Source organism: Rhincodon typus, chromosome 9 (genome assembly GCF_021869965.1).
Source record: "Rhincodon typus isolate 14 chromosome 9, sRhiTyp1.1, whole genome shotgun sequence".
Taxonomy (NCBI): domain Eukaryota; kingdom Metazoa; phylum Chordata; class Chondrichthyes; order Orectolobiformes; family Rhincodontidae; genus Rhincodon; species Rhincodon typus.
In genome coordinates, this window is record NC_063340.1 from 19,911,444 (window position 1) to 19,923,029 (window position 11,586).

The 11,586-nt window shown below is 42.5% G+C and overlaps 1 non-coding gene across 1 annotated transcript; it reads right to left on the reverse strand.

The window, feature by feature from the left end:
- Window positions 1-10,274: 10,274 nt before the first annotated feature.
- LOC125484125 lies at window positions 10,275-10,391 on the reverse strand. Its single transcript, XR_007262980.1, has one exon. It is a non-coding gene; the product is annotated as a U5 spliceosomal RNA (small nuclear RNA).
- Between the last annotated feature and the right edge of the window lie 1,195 nt (window positions 10,392-11,586).

Here is an 11,586-nt window from a genome sequence, read left to right on the forward strand (position 1 = left end):
ACTATTTTCCTACACTTTGTTTACTAATTCCCTCCCCTCCCTTGTGGCCCTTCTGTCTCATGGTGCCCAGCTCAGGGCATTGTCTGAGGGGCAATAACCCTCACTAATATTCAGTGCTGAATTCTCCAAGAATTCCCGTGCTGCTTGCCTCTTGCTATCCTTCAAGGTGGCCATCAAGTTGTTTCCTGAACTCTTGTCTGACTGTGGGGCAACCACATTCAGGAATCTCCTGGTCCAGGAAACATTCAGCCACTTGTATGCCCTGCAAGCTCCTCAAGCTCTGAACATTCTCTGTTTGAGTCCACGCAGTTGGGGACTCATTTGGCATACGGGGACGTCACTTCTGAGAGAAGTGTTGTGAAGTTCCTGCATGGAACTGAACTTTAGATACGCACAAGTACGTTGTCTTTATCAAATTAGCCAAATCGATTTCGTTCTTTTATTACCCTTCTTTATTGTATCCCTTCTTTTAACTAATTGATCCATTCTACTGTTTTGAGCCCCAGGCCCTGTTGCCTTGCCTCTGGGTCCCTCTTTCTAGTAATTAACTCTTCAGCTTGCTTAAGACGCCCACCTACATCACGGTGTTTGGGGACATATGAATTAGAGTTACCACTACTAGTAGAGCTCTCATTTCAATGTTGAACTGCCTCTATCATCTCCTCCTCACTAACATTTCCTAGAGATGTGACAGTAGATGGGTTTACAATATCTGTGTCTGGCCTTATCAAGGTTCTTTTGTCAAAAATTTGTTAGCTAGTGTCCTCAGTAGCAAAACACCTATCATTAATGCAGGGACTACCTTTTGTATTTTGCTTCTAATTTGTACAATAATGTAGTTTCTCCACAGACCATTTATTGCCCTTGCTCCCTGGCTTTTTATCCTGCCATAAACTGTCCACATGCTTTTCATTTCTAATATTGGTGTGTCGGTGTGTCTGTGCCTCTCGTGTTGGCTAAGGTCTATCTTTGTTGTAAATGATGATTCACAATAAGAACATCTAAAGGCTGTTACTATCCTATTGTCATGGTCTTTATTACACTGTGCATAATAGCACAATATGATATGATATTTGCCACTGTGATCGCATTTTGAGCATCTGGTAACGATTCTCTTTTTATACCATGATGTTTACTGAAGTGGGTGTGAAAAGCTTCCGTTATAGGGAGGAGGGACTAACATTTAGTACAAAACAATTCGTTTATTGGATATTGTAAAACGATCTCCAACAGCATTCCTATCCTGAATTGATAAAATAACTCTGGATTTAATCATGTGTATCATCAACTACCTCAGTCTCTATTGTAGGATATTCTCTGTTCAAACTGTCTTGCTCAATTTATCGAAACCACTATTATAGAAGATTTGATGTTAAAACTATCTGAAGGGGTTGGGGGCTAGCCTAATGGGGGTTTATGATCCTCATCTGCCTCAACACTGGACCCACTGGCCTGCATCTGGGTATCGTGTTAAGACAGGAATTGTGTATTTGTCTAATGGGCCTCATACTTGTCTCATTAGTTTGTGTCAAGACTGATATCTTAGGTATAGTGTGACTGCTACATTTTACACAAGTCACCACCACAAGTGAACTTGCAGGGCGGTTGTTTGTCTGGGATATGGCCCAACCAGACTTGGGGAGATGTGTTTATATCTACCATCTAGATCTTGAGGAGTGACACCACTAATGTGGAGTATCGTGATCCGTGCGCATCTACAGCCATCTCATACATTTTCTGTGGTTGATTAGCCAACAATAGATAAATCTATTGTTACCAGCAAGAACCATGAGGAAGTTCAAACAATAAAACTCTTGCGGCAGTAACTATGCAGCGAGTCTCCTTGAGGAGGCCCCACCATGTAAAAGTCCTGCCAGGGAGTTGTAAGTTAAGCCTCACAACCAGAAACAACAAAAATAATTGCTTTAGAGATATCCAAAGTAGGTATAGCTTTGTTAACTTGGTCTAAACTATTTTAACATAACAAATTATACTGTTAATTTTGTATTCATTCCTGAAAACAAACTAACCCGAGTATATTTACTGAAGTTTAATAAAGGCCAATGAAATCACTAAATACAAAGAACAAAGGGAAGCAAGTGGCGCAGTGATAATGTCAATGAGTGAGTAATCCACTAAGCATAGAGTTCAAATGCCATCATAGGAATTCTGGAATTGAAAACTAATCTTGGTAATTGTGAGTATAAAACTACTTTTGATTTTCATAAAACTCATTTACTTTTAAGGAAGGAAATCTGGTCTGGCCTACCTGTGATTCCAGATCCACAATGTGTTTCACTGTTAAACCTCAACTATGTCTGGAGGAACCTTCACCAAGATGCTTCTAAGTCTGCCCAAAACTTGCAGGTCCTCCAGTGCAAAGAGTTGTCCCTGACTGAGTGTTACAGGCCAGCATGTTTCCAACTCCAGGTTTATTTGTTATGAGGCACACCTAAAAATTGGGGCAGCCATTGCAGAGGTACAACAGGGGGACAATTGCTCCCAAGGACCATTCAGCCGCAGTGCACCTTGGGGCAGGAAACTGCAGATTGCCCAGGCTGTGTCTAACATAGAATATATGTTTGTAAATATATTGAACCACTTCTATACATGTTGTGTGGAGAACATTATATCTACTGCACTTTCTATTAATTCAAATTTTGAAATGTTTTACCTCCAAGCTCTATACCTGACATGAAATGTATTTTAAGATTGTTAATATCTTATCAAGTGAGGCATATTGTCTTGGGACATATTAAATTTTCTTGCAAATCCAGTAATGTTCAAGTTGAATTTTTTTTGTTTACAAATTTTGTGAATAAAGTATATTTTCAGAAAAATATATAGTTGACTCTAACTGCTTTCTGCAATGATCTAAGTTTACAACAACTGTGCGACAAGGTGAGAAGTGTGCAGTGAAATTTTCAGGAAGCAATGCCACTTTACCCAAGCATTTCGGCCACATTCGTGTCTTCAATCTCTCCCAGAGCCTCAGTATCTAATTAAGGCAGTATCTGCTGCCACCAGGTGCCCTATCAACTGTGCATGTGCAAGCCTCCAGAGCTACGCATGCATTGACTTCTGATATGTCATGTGCACAGAGATTTGGCACCATGGGTGCGCAGGAGAAGGGAAAATCTGCTACGTTATGCAGCCTCCTTGCGCATGCATACAACCAAACATTTGATATGGTCAAGGACATTGAGGAATTTCCTGTATGAGAAGAAACTGTACAAGCACTGTAAAGAGACGCACAATTGAAATGGATATTGAACTGGTCTGTGTTGAAAATATCTATGTTTGCAATCGAGGATGTATTTTTTCCCAATGGATTTGAAACAACCCCAACTTATCTAATCTTACTTCAAAGCTACAATGCTCCAGTCCCGACAGCATCCTCAAATAGCCTGTAACCTTTCCAGTAGGATCACGACCTTCCTACAATGTGCTGAATGAAACTTTATGTAATACTTTACTCATGATGCAACTAGTGTTTAATCTGCTTTAGTGTAACCACCTAGCTAACTGTCCTGCTGCTTCCAGGAATGTACCGACATGAAATCCAAGATATTCCTGTATCTTCGCACTTCTCAGTAACCTATCACTTAATATTTATGCCCCTGCCTTGTTTACCCTTCCCAAATACATTACCTCCTGTTTCTCTATTGAATTTCATTTGTTTGTTTTCTGTATACCTGCCCAGTCCACCGATTAGTTTTCTGCAGTGTTTTTTTTTTTTGCTCGCTGGCTATGTAATAGCCATTCTTTAAAAATCATCTACAACTCCTAATGATGCCAACTATGTTTTGAGTATAAATCATTGAACTGCCTTTGCTTTTTGTAGTGGGTATCAATGTCCTGTGCATCTTCTATGCTGTACTTTGTCTTCACCAATCCTGCACACATTGTGTAGCTTGATATCTTTTACCAGATCCATTAGGAATCCAGTTTGCTGTCAACTCTGTTGAATCATTAAAACTGATCAAGTAGTTGATGTCCCCAACTAAAAACTTACCCAGTTGGCAATGACCTTGGCCAGAATTTTGTCGTCATGTTCAAGAGTGAGATTGGTTGCCAATTCCAAATTGCCTTTCTCTTCCCCCTTTCCTATTGTAGATGAGCGTGCTGACACCCTTCCTCGTGGATTGGCACATGTTGCCAGTCAGAAACGTATTCTTGTACACCTCTGGCAGGTCCTGGCCAGTCAGGTCTTACAGCATCAAATACAACTTAACAAGTAAATGGTTGCTTTCAGGAATTTAACTGTTCTCAAAGGACTTGGGGGTCTTAGATCAGGAGATAGTGGCTTTTCCAGAGTTTCCCACATACTGTAGTCTAAAACTTCCATGATACAGGATCAAAATGACTGAGATGCTGAGCTGTCATATACATTTTATATCATGAGGCTTCACATCATACGGTCTTCTGATCCTCTCAACATCAGAGTGAAGTCATGTTCCTGAACCATTTTCTTCCTTCAGCCTGCTGATCACATCTCTTCCTATGTACCTTTTGGAAGAAGAAGCATGAACATTTTCATCCTGTTCCACAGAGCTGTCCCTGGTCCTGAGGGTTACTTTGAGACTAAGAGCAAAGCTTGTTGTCTTCATACATCTTAAAAATCTTCCTTGACTAACACCACCCCCTCCACCTGCAGCAGGAGCAGATTCTACATGCTTTTCTAAAGTCCAGACTCGTTAAAGAAAATTCAGTATTCTCCTGCCATTGCATTCTACTTTGAATTCCTCAATGTTTTCTAGAGTGAACAGTTCCACGTTCAGATTTCGTGTTCCCCTGTCAACCCTCTGGTTCTCCTGCAGATGATGATTGACTACCACCTTCTATTGGCCAAAGAACAACAACAGTTTGACTTTGGTGGATCAGACCAAGAATGCTCGAGGCACAAATAGAAAGTCTAACCTGAAGCAGACAAACCCTTCTGGCTGCGAATAGATGCACCTAAGCTGCACTCCACCTGCAAGGATGCTGAAGGTGTCATGCAACTTGGCATCTTTTACCATTTCCAACAGGAATGTACATGTGGCATCCAATTTGCTGTAAGTCCCTCCAGATCATCCAACCACTTTGATTGTACAATTGAAATAATTGCCCAGTATGACTGCCAGCAGTAATGGGAGGTACTGGAAGATGGCCAGTTGCTCACTCTTTATCGGTGAGGTGTGCACATTAATTTGTCTTAGGGAGTCACTTTGTATAAGAGAGGTGCCCACCCACGACCACCTTTACTGCTGAGATGGTAGAAGTGACTCCTTGTCGAACAATATCCAAACTGAAGGAATGGCAATTGTTACCTCCTGACCAAATCAATAACCCATGGAGCCACTAGCTCAAGCATCTTCTGTATCTGCTGTAGTGCTGTGGATTTTATGTTAGTCAGGGAAGCCAATGTGGAAACTCATCATGTAGCTGCTTTAATACTATACATGATAAGGCTACTAATTTTGAGCCCCTTGTTTAAGTTAAAGATTACCAGTTCAAGTGCCCACACACCAAGCTAAACTCAAAAAGCAGGACAATTCCAACTCTGTTATTTACCACTTAATCAGTTTGTTAAGCCAATTACAAACTGATAATAGGAGTTGTCAGCAAAACTGTCGAGTGACAATTGCTTGGCAATAATGGTCTCCCTGCTGTACAAAAGATCTTGTTAAACTTGAAAGGGTTCAGAAAAGGTTTACAATGATGATGCAGGGATTGGAGGGTTTCAGCTATTGGATGAGACTGAATAGGCTTTTTCCCTTGGAATGTTGAAGGATGAGGGATGGCGTTTGGAGGTTTATAAAATCATGGGGGGTATGGATGGAGTGAGTAGCCAAAGTCGATTTCCCAGGGTAGGGGAGTCCAAAACTACAGGGTGTAGGTTTAAATAAAAACCGAAAGAACTGCAGGTGCTGTAAATCAGGAACAAAAACAAAGTTGCTGGAAAAGCTCAGCAGGTCTGGCAGCATCTGCGAAGGAAAAACAGAGCTAATGTTTCGCGTCCGGTGACCCTTCCTCAGAATGATGTAAGTTTAAGGTGAGAGAGGAAAGAGTTAAAAGGGACCTTAGGGGTAACTTATTCACGCAGAGGCTGGTGCATGTATGGAACAAGCTTCTACAGCAAGTGGGTACAATTAGGACATTTAAAAGGATCTGCGTACGTACATGAATAAGGAGAGTATTGAGAATTATGGGCCAAATGCTGGCAAATGGGATAAGATCAGTTTAGTTATCAGAATGTGGATGAGTTGGCCTGAATGATTTGGATTCAGTGACTCTTCCACAGAACAGAGCAGCTGTCAAGTGGCAATTGCTTAGCCATAATCTACTCAGTTTGGGTTCTTGCAGGTGCTCATGGCCTCATTGCAGTCTGTGTCCTAAAGATGAAAAGGCTAAAGTCCAGAGTTGAGGCTGACTGCAACATTCCCACCCACATCAAGATGTCAATTCAAACTCTTCAATGAGACAATTAACACAGTTTCCTTGAGACTACCGCAAAAGAGTGATGGTACAGGGATTCAATGGGACTCATCTAGCTTTCCCTTACAACTTTGTCAGACTTTGAGTTTGCCAGCAGTTTCCCAGAGAGTTCCTTGAGGGACCTGGAATCAGGAAGTGGGGAACATAAAAGCCAAGCACCTTCCCCAATCACTTTTCCAATGACAGCATTTCTTCTTTTACTCATCTTTTCGGACACATTTTTTCAAATATATACTTTATTCATAAAATATCTTTATATACATAGCCATTTAAACAGTTTGGTTCTGTACAGTAGCATATAGAAACAAACATTGGAGTCTGACTCTATCCAACAAACAAACCAAAGGCATTCCTGACTCGTCCAAGACTCTATTTACATGTTCATTTCAAAATATACTTCATTCATAAGAAGTCTATATATTATATATGCACATAATCACAAATGCAATTTGCTTCTGTACAGTAGCATAGCAGGGAAACAAACAAACATTGGAGTTTGACTCTATCCAAACAAACCAAAGGCATCTCTTACTTGAACCAGTTTATTAGAGGCACTAGGAGGGTCCGATAATTGAACGAACCCCCATTTAACTTCAAGAAGAAGAACGCAGACAACGGTCTTTCCCCATTGCACCTTGGCAGCAGCTGCCCCAAGCTTTTGTGCGTCCCACAGCACATAGTCCTGGACCTTGGAATATGCCTGTCTGCAACACTCGGTCAGGGTCAACTTATTGTTCTGGAAGAGCAACAAGGTTTGGACAGACCAGAGAGCATCTTTCACTGAGTTGATGGTCCTCCAGGTGCTGTTGATGTTTGTCTCGGTGTGCATCCCAGGGAACAGACCCCAGAACACAAGGAGTCATGGAGCTACTCAGGATGAACCTCAGCCAAAACCACTGCATCTCTCTCCAGACTTCCTCTGCAAAGGCACATTCCAGCAAGAGGTATGTGACAGTTTCTACTCCCCCGCAACCACTTGAGGGCAGCGTGCAATGATGCAGGCAGACCGGGCATACATAAAGGATCTCACAGGTAGTGCCCTTCTCACCAACAGCCAAGCGATGTCTTGGTGCTTGTTAGAAAGTTCTGGTGATGAGACATTCTTCCAAATGACTTTGACAGTCTGCTTAGGGAACCACGCGATAGGATCCACCATCTCCTTTTTCCTCAGTTTCTCAAGGATGCTATGTGCTGACCACTTCCTGTTGGACTTATAGTCAAAGGTGTTTTTCTTTGCAAATTTCTAGACAAAGGACAGGTGATACAAAATGTTCCAACTACCTGGAGCATTCTGTGGCAACAAGTCCAGTTCCATCCTTCAAAACACTTGGGAAAGGTAGAACCTCAGTATCAGTTTGTGTACCAAGTGTCGACTCAGCTTGATGCAGCTGCACAGAAATGTAGCCATCAGGATGAGGGTGATGTTGGATATGATCTTCCCCCTCTCATCCAGAGTTTTGTACATGGTGTCCCTGTGGACATGGTCCATCTTAGACCTCTAGATGAAGTGGAAGATGGCTCATGTGACTGCAACAGCACAGTTTCTGGTAATGGACCAGACCTGCGCCACGTACAACAGAGTGCCTCACACCTGCTGACCAGGTTTTTACCCACAATGGAGAGGGAGTGGTGCTCCCAAAAGACCAGTTTCTGCCTCACCTAGGCAATGTGCTCCTCCCAAGATTTTGCACTCTCCCCACCCTCTCCAAATCATAATTCCTAGCACCTCAGGTTCTCTGTTCCAAAGGTGAAGGGGATAAAGAATCAGTTGGCCCAGTTCCCAAAGAACATGGCCTCGCTCTTGCCTTGATTTACCTTGGCTCCCAAGGCCAGTTTGAACTGGTCACAGATGCTCATGAGTCTACACACTGACAGCAGATCCAAGCAGCATCCATGTACAGGGAGGGTTGGACCTGCTGGCTTCTGCTGTCTTGAATAGTCACCCCTCTCAGACTCACATCCTGATGCACTCAGCAAAAGGCTCTATACAACATACAAACAAGGTAGGAGAGAGTGGGCAGCCCTGCCTGATTCCGGATCTGATCGGGAAGCTTTCTGATTCCCATTCACTGATTGAGACTACACGAATGATGTTGCTGTAATCAGATCCAGTTGTGAATTCCCTCCCCAAAGCCTGTTTTGTAGAGCACATGCCACATGTAGGTGTATAATATCCTGTCAAAGGCCTTCTCCTGGTCCAGGCTGATGAGGTGGGCGTCCAAACCGCCCACCAACCCCGCCCCCGTCCTGCACGTAGGCAATCGTATCCCTAAGGAGTGTGAGGCTGTCAGAGATCATCCCGCCTGGTACAGCACAGGCTTGGTCGTGGTGAATCACCAATCCCAGAGCTGACCTGATTAGTTTGGTGATGACCTTTGACAGGATTTTGTAGTCTGCAATCAGCAATGATATTGGCCTCCAATTTCTAATTTCCTCCCTGTCCCCCTTCCACTTGTAGGTGAGGGTGATGCCTTTCCTCTACAGACCTTAGTCAGTTTCCCCTCCTGTTTGAAGTTCCTCTAAAGGATCACTTTGCAATCTGCTGCATATGACCTGAGGTCCCACAGTTTTGGCACACTCTGGGCTGCCACACATATGTAAGGTATTGAGTAAAATACTAAATAAAAACCAAGGTAACTTTGGATACTGGAAATTAGATAAAAAGGAAATTGTTGGGAAGGATCAGCAAGTCTGGCAGCATCTGTGCAGAGAAATCAGAGTTAGCAATTTGGGTTCAGTAACCCTTCCTCAAAACAGAGCAGCTGTTAAGTGGCAATTGTTTAGCAATAGTCTAATCAGTTTGGGTTCTTCCAGGTGTGCTCATGTCCTCATACAGTCTGAGTCCAAAAGACAAAAAGGCTAATGTCCAGCGGTGAGGCTGACTTCAACATTCCCACCTGCATCAGCAGAATGTCAATTCACTTCATTAATGAGATAATTAACACATCAAACACTGAAAGAACTGCGGATGCTGTAGATCAGAAACAAGAACAGAAATTGCTGGAAAAGTTCAGCAGGTCTGGCAGCACTGTTCTGAGGAAGGGCCACTTGACCCAAAATGTTAACTGCCTTCTCTCCACAGATGCTGCCAGACCTGCTAAACTTTTCCAGCAATTTGTTTTTATTTCTAATTAACATATTATCCTTGAATCCACTGAATTTGCACGGGGATCCAAAGAAGACACATGGGTTTCCCTTGGACTGTTGTCAGGACGTGGCCAGTAGAGAGACCCTTGAGGGACATGGAATCAGGTAGTGGGGAACATAAAAGCCAAGCACCTTCTCCAAACACTTTTCCAATGACAATATTTGTTGTTTCACTCACCTTTTCTGAGACTAGATAGAAGGTTCTGAAGATTAGATGGAGAGAACCTTTCCCAGTCAACAATGAAACCACTAACACAGGATTTACAATCTGTTTTTGCAACCAACAAAAACAGGTAGCGATATAAGGGCCCACAAAATTAAAACCAACAGACACTTCGGAGGAAGGGTCCAGCTGTTTTTTGCTTCACAGATGCTGCCAGACCTGCTGAACTTTTCCAGCAACTTTGGTTTTGCTCCTGAATTACAGCAGCCACAGTTCTTTCGATTTTTATTTAGCAACACAAAGTCTTGTTTTATGAAAAAAGCCATCCAAGTACATTAGTTAAAACTCTGGCCAAAACAAAAACAAAACACAGCGTTAACAACGAAGAACGTGAGGCAACCTGCACTCAGACACAACCCAAATACCCTTAAACACCAACAAAAACGGTTACAACACACAAGTTTCTTTGACTATTATACGAACAGCCCGACAAAAAAAGCAAAGGCCACAAAAAATTCATTACAACTCTGAGTGCTCCATTCCACGGAAATCTTTAGTAAAAGGCGAAAGATTTATACGATCTGAAGTGAAACCAGAGCATACTGAAAAAATCAACCTCCTTACCCTCGACCCATTATGCTCGTAGCTCTTCAGCGTCATGGAGACTGTACTCACAGACAATTACTATCGATACTACAGAACAAATAAAGTCAATACGATCCGCTGCAATAGCGCAAAATAGCTAATATCCCACAGAAAGACGAACATCTATTTTCATTTCGCACTGCTATATTCTAGTTATGTAGATAAGAGGGCGGGGCTTCCCTGCCTTTCCCCGCACGAAATGATATTGCAGGTTGTCGGTCCTGTGCCGCTCAGTGTTTGGACGAGGAGATGAGCACTGCCTCTCTCATTCTTTGTGCACATCAAGTTGTTTTTTTTAAAAATGCGCGATCGTGTGAAAAGTCAGGGAAAAGAAACTTAAAGGAGAGTGTGGTGATGTCTGTCACGAATCTCATATTTTCATGGATTACAGATTCCGATTTTTGAAATGAACCCACAGCAAAGACAAAGACCGTTAAGATGAAACCAAAAGTGGGGTTTAAACATAAAACATTCAAAGTGCGAGCGAATTGCCCGCTTACCTCATTCACACAACTTGCGTCATGTGAGAAAGAGAGCTATTTCAGGTACTCATAGCCCATCTCACTAAAACTGGAAAGTCATGCTTTACCTCCAGTCTTTGACTGGCCATTGTGAGACAATTAACTAACTGTAAAAGCGTTAGTGCTCATTTTAAATTGAGTAGAATGAGTCTTAATGATCCCCTTTGTTCAGAGCTGCCTGAAGGCAAACAGCTTGTCTCTAAGATGACAAGGTGCAGGGCGGGATGAACACAGCAGGCCAAGCAGCATCATAGGAGCAGAAAGGCTGACGTTTCGGGCCTAGACCCTTCAACATGAAAACTGTCGAAGATAATATATTTATTTGCAATTCTCCCTTTTGGGATATTCGTATTTGAAGCAGTCCACAGAAGGTTCACTAGGTTAATACCTGGTTCGGAAGAACTGTCTTATGTGGAGACATTGAGTAGTTGTAGCCTGTACTCATTGGAATTCCAAAGAATGAGAAGCGACCTTATTAAAACATTCAAGATTCTCAGGGAATTTGAACAGGCTAATGCAAAGGGATTGCTTCCCATTGTGGGAGAGACCAGCACTACAGTTTCTAATCCCAGAATAAGTGGTTGCATGTTTAAAACAGATGAGGCTGAATTTCCTCACTCAGAAGGTAAT